We start from the raw sequence: 13,939 nt of genomic DNA on the forward strand, positions 1-13,939 counted from the left end.
ATGTCTGTTGATGGGGTGCAGATCAGACAGAGATCATAATTGAATATGGATTGATGGAAGATGACATCTACTGGTTAAGCATGGAAATACAGTGTTCATATGAACATAGCACTTTGGTCTCTTCCGCCACCTAGTGGGTAAATAGTGAACTTGAAAATTAGAGGTTCTTTTCAAAGTAATAGTTATAAAGCAAATGTTCTCTCATTAGCAACTGATAAAAGGCATCATGCTCCTATGATGAATACTGGTTGTGTGGCAGTGAATTCACCAACAGCAAATCTGAGCTGGCTCAGCTTAGAGCTATTTAGATGCCAGGGAATGTCAGCTTCCATCAGAAGGTATTTGGGTTTTGTGAAAGACTGTCTTTAATGAGGTAGTATAAAGACAGAGACTACATGTGCATTACATTAAAGCAGAATTCCACCCAAAAATGGAAGTTCCGCTTGTTTGCCTCCTCACCTTCCCACTGCCATATCTGGCACCTTTTTGGGGGGGAACGGATACCTGGTTTTGATGGGTAACCGCTCCCACTTCCAGCTCAGTTTACCGTGGCGAAGTGAGCCGGAGTTTCGGCATCCCTCCTTCCTCCCGCAGTCTCCTGGGAACCTTCACAGGTCCCAGAAGACTGCCGGACCAATCAGGATGCGCACCGTGACTCACGCATGCGCAGTGGGCACCCAGCTGTGAAGCCGCAAACTGTCACAGCCTGGTGCCCACAGTTAAGATGCCAGCGTGGGTGAGCATGTTGCTGGACCCTGGGACAGGTGAGTGTGTGTTTATTAAAAGTCAGCAGCTACAGTTTTTGTAGCTGCTGACTTTTAATAAACACAGAAATGGCTGGAACTCCGCTTTAACGTATAGCAACCAATTGGATTTCACTATAGTAAGATTTCTGAAGGATTATTACTTTTTGTTTATTACACTTTGTAATTCACCAAAGCTCTTTGTATCAACTTAAAGTATATGCAAACCCTTTCCTTGTAGAACAACTCATTCAGTTTAACCACTCTGGAAGATTTTACCCCTTTTTGACCAGGCAATTTTTTTGCTATTCTGCACTGCGCTACTTTATCTGGAAATTGCGTGGTCATGAAATGCTGTGCCCAGATGAAATTTATATATTTTTTTCCCACAAATAGAGATTTGTTTTGTTGGTATTTGAAAAAAAGACCAAAAATATAGGAAACTTTTTTTTTTTAATTTCTGTATAAAACATATCCAATTAATAAATTTAAAAAATCCAATTTCCTCATAAATGCATTCTGCTATATGTCTTTGGTAAAAAAAAATCCCAATAAGCATATATTAATTGGTTTGCATGATAGTTATAGCATCTATAAATTATATATATATATATATATATATAGTATCTCACAAAGTGACAGTTTGCTACAATGTAAAGTAGTGAGTGTACAGCTTGTATAACAGTGTAAATTTGCTGTCCCCTCAAAATAACTCAACACACAACCATCAATGTCTAAACCGCTGGCAACAACAATGAGTTAACCCCTAAGTGAAAATGTCCAAATTGGGCCCAATTAGCCATTTTCCTTCCCTGGTGTCATGTGACTCATCAGTGTTACAAGGTCTCAGTTGTGAATGGGGAGCAGGTGTGTTAAATTTGGTGTTATCGCTCTCACTCTCTCATACTGGTCACTGGAAGTTCAACATGGCACCTCATGGCAAAGAACTCTCTGAGGATCTGAAAAAAAGAATTGTTGCTCTACATAAAGATGGCCTAGGCTATAAGAAGAATGCCAAGACCCTGAAACTGAGCTGCAGCATGGTGGCCAAGACCATACAGCAGTTTAACAGGACAGGTTCCACTCAGAACAGGCCTCACCATGGTCGACCAAAGAAGTCGAGTGCACGTGCTCAGCATCATATCCAGAGGTTGTCTTTGGGAAATAGACATATAAGTGCTGCCAGCATTGCTGCAGAGGTTGAAGGGGTGGGGGATCAGCCTGTCAGTGCTCAGACCATACGCCATACACTGCATCAAATTGGTCTGCATTACTGTCATCCCAGAAGGAAGCCTCTTCTAAAGATGATGCACAAGAAAGCCCGCAAACAGTTTGCTGAAGACAAGCAGGCTAAGGACATAGATTACTGGAACCATGTCCTGTGGTCTGATGAGACCAAGATAAACTTATTTGGTTCAGATGGTGTCAAGCGTGTGTGGCGGCAACCAAGTGAGTACAAAAACAAGTGTGTCTTGGCTACAGTCAAGCAGGGTGGTGGGAGTGTCATGGTCTGGGGCTGCATGAGTGCTGCCGGCACTGGGGAGCTACAGTTCATTGAGGGAACCATGAATGCCAACATGTACTGTGACATACTGAAGCAGAGCATGATCCCCTCCCTTCAGAGACTATGCTGCAGGGCAGTATTCCAACATGATAACAACCCCAAACACACCTCCAAGATGACCACTACCTTGCTAAAGAAGCTAAGGGTAAAGGTGATGGACTGGCCAAGCATTTCTCCAGACCTAAACCCTATTGAGCATCTGTCGGGCATCCTCAAATGGAAGGTGGAGGAGCGCAAGGTTGCCAACATCCACCAGCTCCGTGATGTCGTCATGGAGGAATGGAAGAGGACTCCAGTGGCAACCTGTGAAGCTCTGGTGAACTCCATGCCCAAGAGGGTTAAGGCAGTGCTGGAAAATAATGGTGGTCACACAAAATATTGACACTTTGGGCACAATTTGGACATTTTGACTTAGGGGTGTACTCACTTTTGTTGGCAGTAGTTTAGACATTAATGGCTGTGTGTTGAGTTATTTTGAGGGGACAGCAAATTTACACTGTTATACAAGCTGTACACTCACTACTTTACATTGTAGCAAAGTGTAATTTCTTCAGTGTTGTCACATGAAAAGATAGAATAAAATATTTACAAAAATGTGAGGGGTGTGCTCACTTTTGTGAGATACCGAGATAAATATTTATTTATTTTTACACTATTAATGGTGGTGATCATCAGTGGGACTGTGACAGTGAGGCAGGCAATCTGACACTTAGGGGTTTATTTACTAAAGCTGGAGAGTGCAAAATCAGACTCACTTCTGCATAGAAACCAATCAGCTTCCAGGTTTCATTGCCAAAGCTTCATTGAACAAGCTGAGGTTAGAAGCTGATTGGTTTCTATGCAGAAGGGAGTCTGATTTTGGACTCTCCAGCTTTAGTAAATAAACCCCTTACTGTCTCTCTTGTCCCACTTTGTGGGAACTGGCTAACTGACACTGACATCACCAGTGACACTAATAGAGTCATCAGTGCTAATAACATACACTGTACTAATGACCCTGGTTGGGAATGGGTTAACATCTGCTGTTGTTACTAATGGATATGACTATATTTACACCCTGCTCTGCAAAAAAACAGCCACATCCTTACACTGGTAGAGAGCCCTGTGTTATTTACCAACACAGGGCTTTCTTCTGTCGTTCACTCAGCTGATCAGCGGGTTCCGGCCATAAATCACTGTACAAATACATGAGATGGTAGGCAAATATTTAAAAAAAATTAAAGGCAAAACATTTGTGACTGTGTAAGGGCTAGGAGAGGAGAAACAGCTGCACACTGATCTTCCCAGTTAAAGGCTGTAAGGGGGTTGGGGTGTAAGGACAAGTCTGATTTGTGGAGGAGAGCAGGTTTAGTTCCTAGCACAGCTAGAGAACTGACCACGCTATACTCTCATGCCTAATGTGGGGAGTATTTAATAGGAAAGCAGAGGAACTGGTAAAAAACACCAGGTATTTCATGCAAAGGAAGCAATATAAAGAGAACAGGATACTTTTTCATACAAGTACATGATACAGCAGGCACATACCAAGAATATGAAATGTTGGGTTTACATATACTTTAAAGAAAAATATTTATTAATGGGTCTGCAAAGTATAAAAAGATCACACACTCAGTATTAGATGCCTTATGCTCTCTTCAGGTCAGCATATGAAAATCAGCAGTTTTTCCTGTTAAAATGATGAATGTAAATATTAGAAAAACAGACTTATTTCATGTATGATGCTGGGAGCTATCCAGCAAAGATGTATTGCCTTAGAAAAGACCTATAAAGAGAACAGGCTTTGCAACAGTTAACTTGCTACAGGCCTTCCTAAGGGAAAGTGCATATTCATACTATATCCTCAGTTATTGCTATGGTTACTGAGTATGACAAGTTAGCAAAAAATTCTGAAAAAGTTTTTTATTTGAAAACTGGTACAAGTGCGTATGTCTATATTGGTCTCTGTATTATGAAACAGATTTTATGACCCATTGCAGGACATACAATAGCAGAATGATTTACCTTGACTTTGGAGTGCAGGTTGCTTCATTTATTCATGTACTTACAGTACTGACATAATTTGCAGTGATTTACAGATGGTAGTAGACCATTCGCATCAGCCCTTTCCCCTGAGAGATCTTACAGTCTAATGTTCCTGCCATAGCCACACAGTTTGTGAAAACTAATTAACCTATCTGCATTTTTTTTAGTTATGGGAGGAAAAAACAAAGCATCAGTGGAAACCTGTGCAAATACAGAGAGAATATACTAATAAGAGAGCATACTAATAATACCATACAAACAGTATCTCCATTGTTGTAAGGCCACAGTACCAAACATAAGACCATGATATTATATATGAATAAAATATATCTAAACAGTGCTTATACTACAAAACCCAATATGTAAGTGATAAATGTCCAATAAAATGTCCAAATAAAGAATTCCAAAAAATTGGGTGCCATGTCCTTAATTCACCCACATGCTTCTATAAGATAAATCAAATATATACTCTGTTCCACCATGCTGAAAATAAACACTCTGCACTCACCAGACCAATTTGACCTCTTGCATGAACAAAAAAGTGAAATTGTGCTTGTAGATGTGATCATCACTGAACCAAGAATGGAACAAAAAAAACAGAACTACCATGCAGTCAGGAAGGATGGCCAAAAATGGATATCTTTAATATAGCTCCAGACGGTTCCAATTTACATCCTGGTAGTCCTCTTAAAATTTCTGGGCACTCATGGCAGCAATGTTAAAAGGAAAGTGTTGAACCATTTTATTAACCTCCTTGGCGGTATGATTCTTTCTGATTTTTTGTGCTGAAAGCGGTACCATTTTTTTGCATGGAAATATGTAGTTTTTTATTGTAGGCCTGTAATTTTTAGGAATAACTCACTGAAATCTGTCCGAACAAGAGTCTATTAAACATTCCGGATATGATAAAATTTGAAACACGAAATCATAAATTATAATTTAATAAATAATCATAAAAAATAATAATATAATAATAATAAATTTAATTCAATAATATAATCAAACCAAAAACACTGAGATTTGAAATACAAAGGCAAATTCGCACATCGCTGAGCAAAGTCGCAAAATTGTTTTCAGTGTCTGATGACGAATTTTCCCACGAATCATTATCACTCAATTCTGCAAGTGGTTCTGATTTACTATCGCTGTTCTAAAACCGCTTTTGACCTAAAGGGACGCTTTTTGGACGCCATGGACTTTTCTAAGTTTCCAGGCAGAAAGAACATTCAAAATGCAGGCCGGGCACAGGACAAAGCAGTAGGGACAAAATGTATGTGAAATGCATTGAAATAGCAATGACAGCAAAAATGAAATTTTTTAAAAAATTCAAATTTCCCGCCGGTTCCGGCGCCCGTACGTCCCGACGTCACAGGGACCGGAACACAGAAGCCGGATGCCGGCATTGGCCGGAGCAGATGGCTGGGGACGCTGTAGGGGACACATTGCGGGAGTGAAGGACAAGGTAAGTGCTACAGGGACCCCCTGAGCAACGCCACATGGTAAGCCCGAGTGTAGCTCGGGGTTACCGCTTTTGGTATAGAAATTTTACCCCGAGCTACACTCGGGAACACCACTAAGGAGGTTAACTGCTTCCTGACCGTCCTATAGCAGAACCACTGCTACAGGGCAGCAGGGCTGTGCAAAATCACGTGTATATATACACGGGTAGAGGGAGAGCACGCATGCTGCCATTGGTGGCTACAACTGTTGTTCACTGGGTCCCGGCCGGAGATTCCCCGCCACAACCTGGTGATTGCCGAGGAACTCTGACAGGGAAGAGATCTGTGTGTAAACAACACAGATCTCTCCCCTCTCAGCACTAGCAAGCTGCTTTGTATTGCTCTGCATAGCAGAGCAATACAAAGCAGCATGCTTACATAGTAAAACACAAACAGTACACATAGTAAAACATCACACAGTTAACCCTTTGATCACCCTGCTGTTAACCCCTTCCTGCCCAGTGCCATTAGTGCAGTGTCAGTGCTCTTTATTAGCACTGATCACTGTATTAGTGTCACTGGGGCTGTCAGTGGTAGTTAGTCAGTTCCCCCCAGTGGCAGTCCCTCTATAAGTCGCTGATCACCACCATTACTAGTATATATATATATATATATATATACATATATATATATATGTATATATATTTTAAAAAATCCCAGTATATATACCGCTATTTGTAGATGCTGTAACTTTCACCTGAACCAATTAATTTACACGTATTGGGATTTTTTTAGTTCAGCAAAGACATGTAGCAGAATATGTTTTGTCCTACATTTATGACAAAATTTGATTTTTTTAAATTTTTTACTGGATATGTTTTATAGCAAAAAGTCAAAAATATTGTTTTTTTCAAAATTGTTGGTCTTTTTTTGTTTATAGCGCAAAAAAATAAAAAAACGCACAGGCAATCAAATACCACAGAATGAAAGCTTTATTTGTGGGAAAAAAAAACCCATAAATTTTATTTGGGTGCAGCATTGCATGACCGCGCAATTGTCAATTAAAATAACGCAGCGTCATATTGCAAAAAATGCCCAGGTCAGGAGGGGAGGTAAATCCTCTGGAGGGCAAGTGGTTAACTTAAAAAGTAGCTAAAAGTGCACTTACACCACCGTAGATAAGTGTCACACTCACAGTATAGTAGACAGGAATTGTCTCTGGCTCCCAAGCATGTGTTCCACCAAACAAGAGGGGCGTGGATTAAAAATACAGTTTATGTGATTTTTTTTAGAGCTATTTAAAATATATAGGAGTTGATTTATTAAAGGCAAATAGAGTGTGCACTCTGCAAGTACAGATGCCCTCATTTTCCCTAGAGCTTAGTAAATATGGTAAAGCTCAGCTGATTTCCATCATATAATCATGTGCAAGCAAAAATGCTGTTTTTTTTATTTTCTTTGCACCTGATTGGGTATTCTTTACAAAATGAAGCTTTACCACATTCACATTTACTAAGGAAAATTCATGCAACCACACTTGCAAAGTGCACAGTGTATTTGCCTTTAGTAAATCAACCCTATAGTATATTAATTGTAGTAGCAAAATTACTAAGATTAAACCTACAACAGTAATATCAGTCTGTATATGCAGTAAAGCATGCTTGTTATACTCACTGTGGAACCTAAGGGGTTAATCCTCTGCATTGTGTAAAAAGGCTGTTTGATCCTCCCCTCTTCCACAATCCCCCATCCTAATGTTGATAGTACAGAGCCCTAGGAGGCACTCTGCACATACTCAGTTTGGTGTATATTGCTAGAGAGTTGGGTTTTTTTGGGAGGGGGAAGGTGCATGTGGTCAGCACAGGGCCAATTAACACTGTCCAGACAGAGGGTCAGGGGTCATGCAACCTCATAGGACAGCCAGAGGAGAATGAAAAATCCTCCTATAAGATTAACCAGTGCTTGGCAGGACACTGATAGAAGTCACAAGACTGCTATATATGGCTGATGAGAAAAGGTATTTAGCAGTTTATAATTACTAAAATAATTGCATTTCCTTGTTCTGTATACTGTGTGAGACCAGATATAGTGATTGCAAGGTCCTGGGTTTGGTAACACTTTAACATCTTCAATATTTTTACATTCTGATCCTTAAATGCACCTGGCAGATTGAGCTATTCAAAGTCAACTGATAGGGTAAAATGATACATTTTAATTAGCACTATTTAATACCATGAACTATAATCTCCAGAATTAATGAATTCACTTGCAAGGTTTTTTTTGCCACTAATGCTGCTGGGTCCCCTTGGCTTGAAGCCCACTGGAGAATCCTTTTTGAAAATGTAATGGCTAGTCTGCCCTTGTTTGAGTAGTATTCTATGTAATCTAATATATTAATAGATTGCCCTCACTTATTAGCAGTTCATTTATTTCATCCAAGCGTTAACTATGACAGCATATATTATTTTCCCTTGCCTGGATGTTCTGAAGTCTCCAATAAATCTTCAAACTGACTTTTAGATACTTGGGAAGTTGAGTGTGGCTTAGGTGAAGCCCAAAGGCATGTCAAGTTTTGTCTTTTTCATCTTTCTCCTTACCTTTCATCATAGCCAAGCAAGACATTAATGGTATAGTGAATTTATGAGCAGCCGCACTGTGCTGATCCATCACATACATGCAGCTATGTGATGCTACTAGACTTGGCATCCAAGAAAAGAAAAAATATTTCAAAATGTAACACATTCCATTTACTAGGCTGGTTAACAAATAAAAATCATGTCATTCCTTCTTGACTTACTGATACAGAAAGGAAAACACATAAACTTACGGAATGTACTAATATACAGTGCTGCATGGGACATACAGGTTTGTAGTTCAGCCAAGAGAGGTCACTCATCTCCCTCTTCACGATGGCTATCCTAGGTTTTGAAAACTCACGTAAAGAGTGATATTCCTTTGTTAACATAACTTGGTATTTTTTTAAGATATGACGGCTACCATTCTCAACATGAGAAATATAAGAGAGACGTCTACATTTTTACATGAAGTTACACTTTTCAATACCCTTAGATTTAATTTGTACTTTATTCTACAGGCGTACCTCGGTTTACAAATTTAAAGCGTTCTCCGGATGTTTCCTATTGCTAAAAGTTGTAAACCAAAACGTGGTTTCCCATAGGAATGGATTGAAAACCAATTAATCCGTTCCAGAGGTCAGAAAAAAAGTTAAAAGAAGTCTTTTATCTGTTCAAAACTCTTTATGAAGTGCACTTTAAGGCATAAATACTGTACAGGGACATGATTAAAAATTTCCAGAATGGCTCCAAAACTCGATGTAAAAACCGCTCCAACACCTCTACACTTGATGCCACATGCTACCCACAGACTCCAGCATGCACGGGGATGGCGCTATAAACCTCCCAGGTGCAATTCATCCTGGGGAAGCTTGCTTCGTATTGCAAACAAAATTCAGAAATGCATTGAAAACCAATGAATCCGTTCCGGAGGTCAGAAAACAGTGAAAAAAAGTCTTATCTGTTCAAAATTCTTTCTACCTTCTTGTTTATGTCTTCCTATTCTATATACTCTGTCCATGTTAAGAGTCTCTAATGTAGGTCTGTCCATTATAGTGTTCAGCATTTTCCTTATTATTCCCATTAGATATTCTTCTTGAGAAATATCTGGTAGACCTCGTATCCTTAGGTTACTTCTCCTATCCCTATTCTCCTGATCTTCTATTTTATATAGCAGATTTCTTTGTTCTTTCCTTATTTCTATCATCTTTTTTTCTAACTTCTGGATCATTTGAGCATGTTTATCCACCTTTTCTTCCGTCTCCTCCACTCTACACAATATTTGCCCCAGGTCTTTATGTATTTTTGCCAATTCTTGTTTTATGGATTTCTCCAATCCTTTGAACATTTCTGCCATTTCTGTTTTAGTGGGCATCTGTAAGCTCTTATCTTGTTCTTCTACATTTCCCATCTCAACTTTTTCTTCCATTACCATTTGTTGACTGCTATTAGTAATTCCTAGGGATAGTTTGGAGTTTTCTCCAACACTATTTTCCATCTCACTCCTTGCAGATATTTCCTGTTGTCTTTCTGGGGTCTGTTTCTCCTGTAGGGGTATATATTTTTTAATTGCACCTGTTTGGGAAGCCTTAGTCCCGCCTCCTTTAGGCATTTTATTTTTCATACTGTCCGTAATATTTTCAGATTTTCCGGATTCTGGTTATTTAATTTTTTTTTCTCTTTTTTTGAGCTATAACTCCAAATTAAGCTCAATTTTATCTGTTTCAGGGGGACTTCTCTCTACTTTCTTCTTTTCCTTTCTCTCTCCTGCTCTCCCCCACCAGGCTCCACTTTTTCTAAGGCTTTGTTTAATTTTTTTTGCTCCTTCCACTCTTTTCCTTTTACTTCCTTCTCCTTCCTCTCTCCTCCTTTAGACCCGCTGGGTGAACCCCCCCTGAATTTTATAGCTCATCTCCATTCCCCCAAATTTCTTCCATCACAACATTCTGCAGCTCTCACTCACCCTCCTTTCGTTTTCTTCACTCTCTCTTTGGTGAGCAGTGCCTATCCTTCCCGGTTGGGGGCTTCAACAGTCCCTTCTCATTTGGGCAGATTTCAGGGGGGGGGTTCTCTCAGCTTTTGTGGGGTCCTGGCAGCCACGGTCCCTTGTGTGGGAGGGGAACCGGTGTCTCCTTCCCTCAGAGAACGCCTACCGGCTTCCCACCTCCCAGTGCTTCCTTGTGGTGGATCACATGACCGCCCCATCGTATGCTCCGAGGAATTCAAGGCACCAGACCGAGAGCATGGCCAGACCGCCGCAGCAGCCACCCCTCTGGGAGATCCCCAGTTCACTCGCTCTACACCACCGGCCGCACCGAGGATCCCCTCCACCGCACCAGCGGGTCCGCACTCCTCCGCCGAGACCACCGCTCCCACCGGTGAGTCTCACTTCACAGGCAGGGCACACAGAGGTATTGCGAGCTGAGAGCCCTCACATCAGGCTCTCAATCTCACTCCACGCCATAGTCCTCCCTAAAGTTTTGCTCCTCCTGTCTGCCATGATCTTGATACTGTATATAGTGCTTGCACTATCGCTGCATTTCTTTTTACTGCTAATACCTATAATATGGCAGCACAGTGGCTAAATGGTTAGCACTTCCACCTGGCAGCACTAGGGATGTTGGTTCACATCCCAACCATGGCACCATCTGCCTGGAGTTTGCATGTTCTCCCTGTGCCTGCGTGGGTTTCCTCCAGTTTCCTCCCAAACTCCAAAGACATGCTGGTAGGTTAATTGGCTCCTGTCTAAATTGGCCCTAGTATGTGTATGTATGAATGTGAGTTAGGGACCTTAGACTGAACGCCCCTTGAGGGTCAGGGACTGATGTGAATGTACAATATATATGTAAAAGCGCTGCGTAAATTGATGGCGCTATATAAGTACCTGAAATAAATAAAAATAAAATAATTAGGAATAATACTTATAATACTATTAACAGTACTTTTAATAAGCCTGTGACCATCATTTATTTTCAGCACTTTGGTTGAATGGATATCCACACTCCGTGAAGGTGACCACAGTAAGACATGTAATCCACACATTATACATTTGTACTGAAACAGCATTTCTGTCTCCTGCAAGTTTTGTGTTTTTGCTGAGCTATCACCTCACTTCACCTCACTCATTCTAAGCACTGTCTGTGCGAGACAATAACTGTCAGGCAATGCTGCTTGTGTTCAGTAATTTTCTCTGTTTGAATGACAATGTGAATAAATATGAATATCACATAATAACTAGTATTGCTCGAATACGTCAGTGTTAGTTTTGTAGGAAGTTCATCCGAGCGGGCCGAAAATCAGCAAAAACCCAGAGCCTGAATCCAAACCCCATTGAAGTCAATATTGACGGAATTTTGTTGAAATGTACAAGCTAAACGTAGGCTGGCCATACATTATATACTTTTCTTGAGCATTTTGCTTTAGATTTACCAGAAACCATATAATATGAGGTCGAACCTAAACAACACTTTCAATTGCATCCAATTAGGCAGGACCTTGTGATACATAGTTGAAGGTAAATCTAAAGGAAATGGGGCAGAAATTGAACAGAAAATTGTAAGAAAATTGTATAGTGTATGGCCAGTCTCAAACGGCTAAATGACAGATTCCCAGCTGCAGTAACAGCACTGGGAATCCTGTTGTGATGTCATTGACCAACTTGGATAATGGCATCACCTGGGATTTTAGTGGTATATTTAACCACTTCCCGTCCGGCCCATGTACATAAACGGCCAGACGGGAGCAGTGCAGAACAGGGTTGCCGTTCATAAACGGCGCCCGCATTTACAGCCTGTGCATGCTCCCGTTTTGGGTGTAAAAGCAATCAGTGTAAAAAAAAAAAAATCTTCATCACCACAAGTAGTACAGTGTCACTATGGTGCTAGGGTGACAGCATGTTAAAAAAATAATAATAATATAAAAAAAAATATAAATATAAAAATTTTTTAGAAAAATTATAATTTTTGGTTATAAATTTGGGTTACTTTTTTTTTACTAAAAAGATAACTGAATACAAGATTTGGCCAAGATTTATGATGAAAGATTATTTATCTGCAAAATTTTATAAGAAAAACACTTTTTTCAAAATTTTTGGACTTTTTCATTTATTTAGCAAAAAAAATAAAAATCCCAGTGGTGAATAAATACCACCAAAATAAAGTTTTATCTGTCTCAAAAAATGCAAAAAAATTAATATGGGTACAGTGTTGCATGACCGCGCAATTGCCATTCAAAGTGTGACAGCGCTGAAAGCTGAAAATTGGACTGGGCAGGAAGGGGGTAAAAGTGTCCTGACTTGAATTGGTTAAATTACTGCAGCTGGGAATGTGTCATTTAGTAGCAGGAAACTGGCATGTATGTTGACAGGCGACTGGTCATCATGACTGAGGTGGATTACCTGGCAGAATGATGTGATTGAAGGACACAACGCTGGATACCATGGTTGACGCTGGAATTAACTTGTGGGAGCGTTAATAAACTGTTTTTTTAAATGCAAGTAAATATATGTTTGTGTTTTATTTTATTGAAAGATTTTTAATTCAGTGTTTTTTTTTTGTTTCTTTTTTTAGTTTAACCTCTGTACTCAACTCTGGGAAGGAGGCTTTCAGATTTCCATCAACAGTCCCCACCCATTTTATTATTTCCCCCACGTCCTTTTTGACATGGAGGTAGGGAAAAGACCCTTGTCCCTCATGTCTGAGTCAAAGGTACTTTGCAAGGGAGCTTTCCAGCCCCCTTACAAGGTGCCACCCCTAATGTTAAAACACATAGTCTGCTGTGGTACAGGAAGGCCAGGACCCATGCTACATACTTGGATAAGGGTCTGGTTGGAATATACTACCCTCGACCTCTCTGTGGCCACGACACAGTCGACCACCCCCTCCTCCTTACTAAACTACACTCCCTTGGCATCAGAGACTCTGCTCTCTCCTGGTTCTCCTCTTACTTATCCCAACGCTCCTTCAGCGTTACCTATAATGCTGCCACCTCCCCCTCTCTCCCCCTCTCTGTTGGGGTCCCCCAAGGCTCTGTCCTCAGACCCCTTCTCTTCTCCATCTACACCTCCTCCCTTGGCAAACTGATACACTCCCATGGCTTCCACTATCACCTCTATGCCGATGACACACAAATGTACCTCTCCACCCCTCACCTCACCCCCTCACTCTCCGCCCGCATCACCCACCTCTTAAACATATCAGACTGGATGTTGCTCCATTTCCTCAAGTTAAACCTTTCCAAAACCGAGCTCCTAGTTTTTCCCCCCAGCCCCCCCCATCCTCTCCATCACGACTAACAACGCCACCATCAATCCCACCCCACACGCCAAAGTCCTAGGTGTCACTCTGGACTCAAACCTTTCCTTCCAATCTCATGTCCAATCACTATCAAATTCATGCAGGCTCCACCTCCGCAACATCTCCAAGATACGGATGTTCCTCACCCCAGACACTACTAAACAACTCGTACACTCCCTTATCATCTCACGCCTAGACTACTGCAACTCCCTTCTCACAGGCCTACCCCAACAACACGCTATCCCTGCTCCAGTCTATCCTGAACTCATCGACCTCATCAACCGCTCCACTTCTGCCACCCCCC

Source organism: Staurois parvus, unplaced genomic scaffold (assembly GCF_062004578.1).
Source record: "Staurois parvus isolate SC_StPar_1 unplaced genomic scaffold, SC_StPar_1.0 ptg000205l, whole genome shotgun sequence".
Lineage (NCBI taxonomy): Eukaryota > Metazoa > Chordata > Amphibia > Anura > Ranidae > Staurois > Staurois parvus.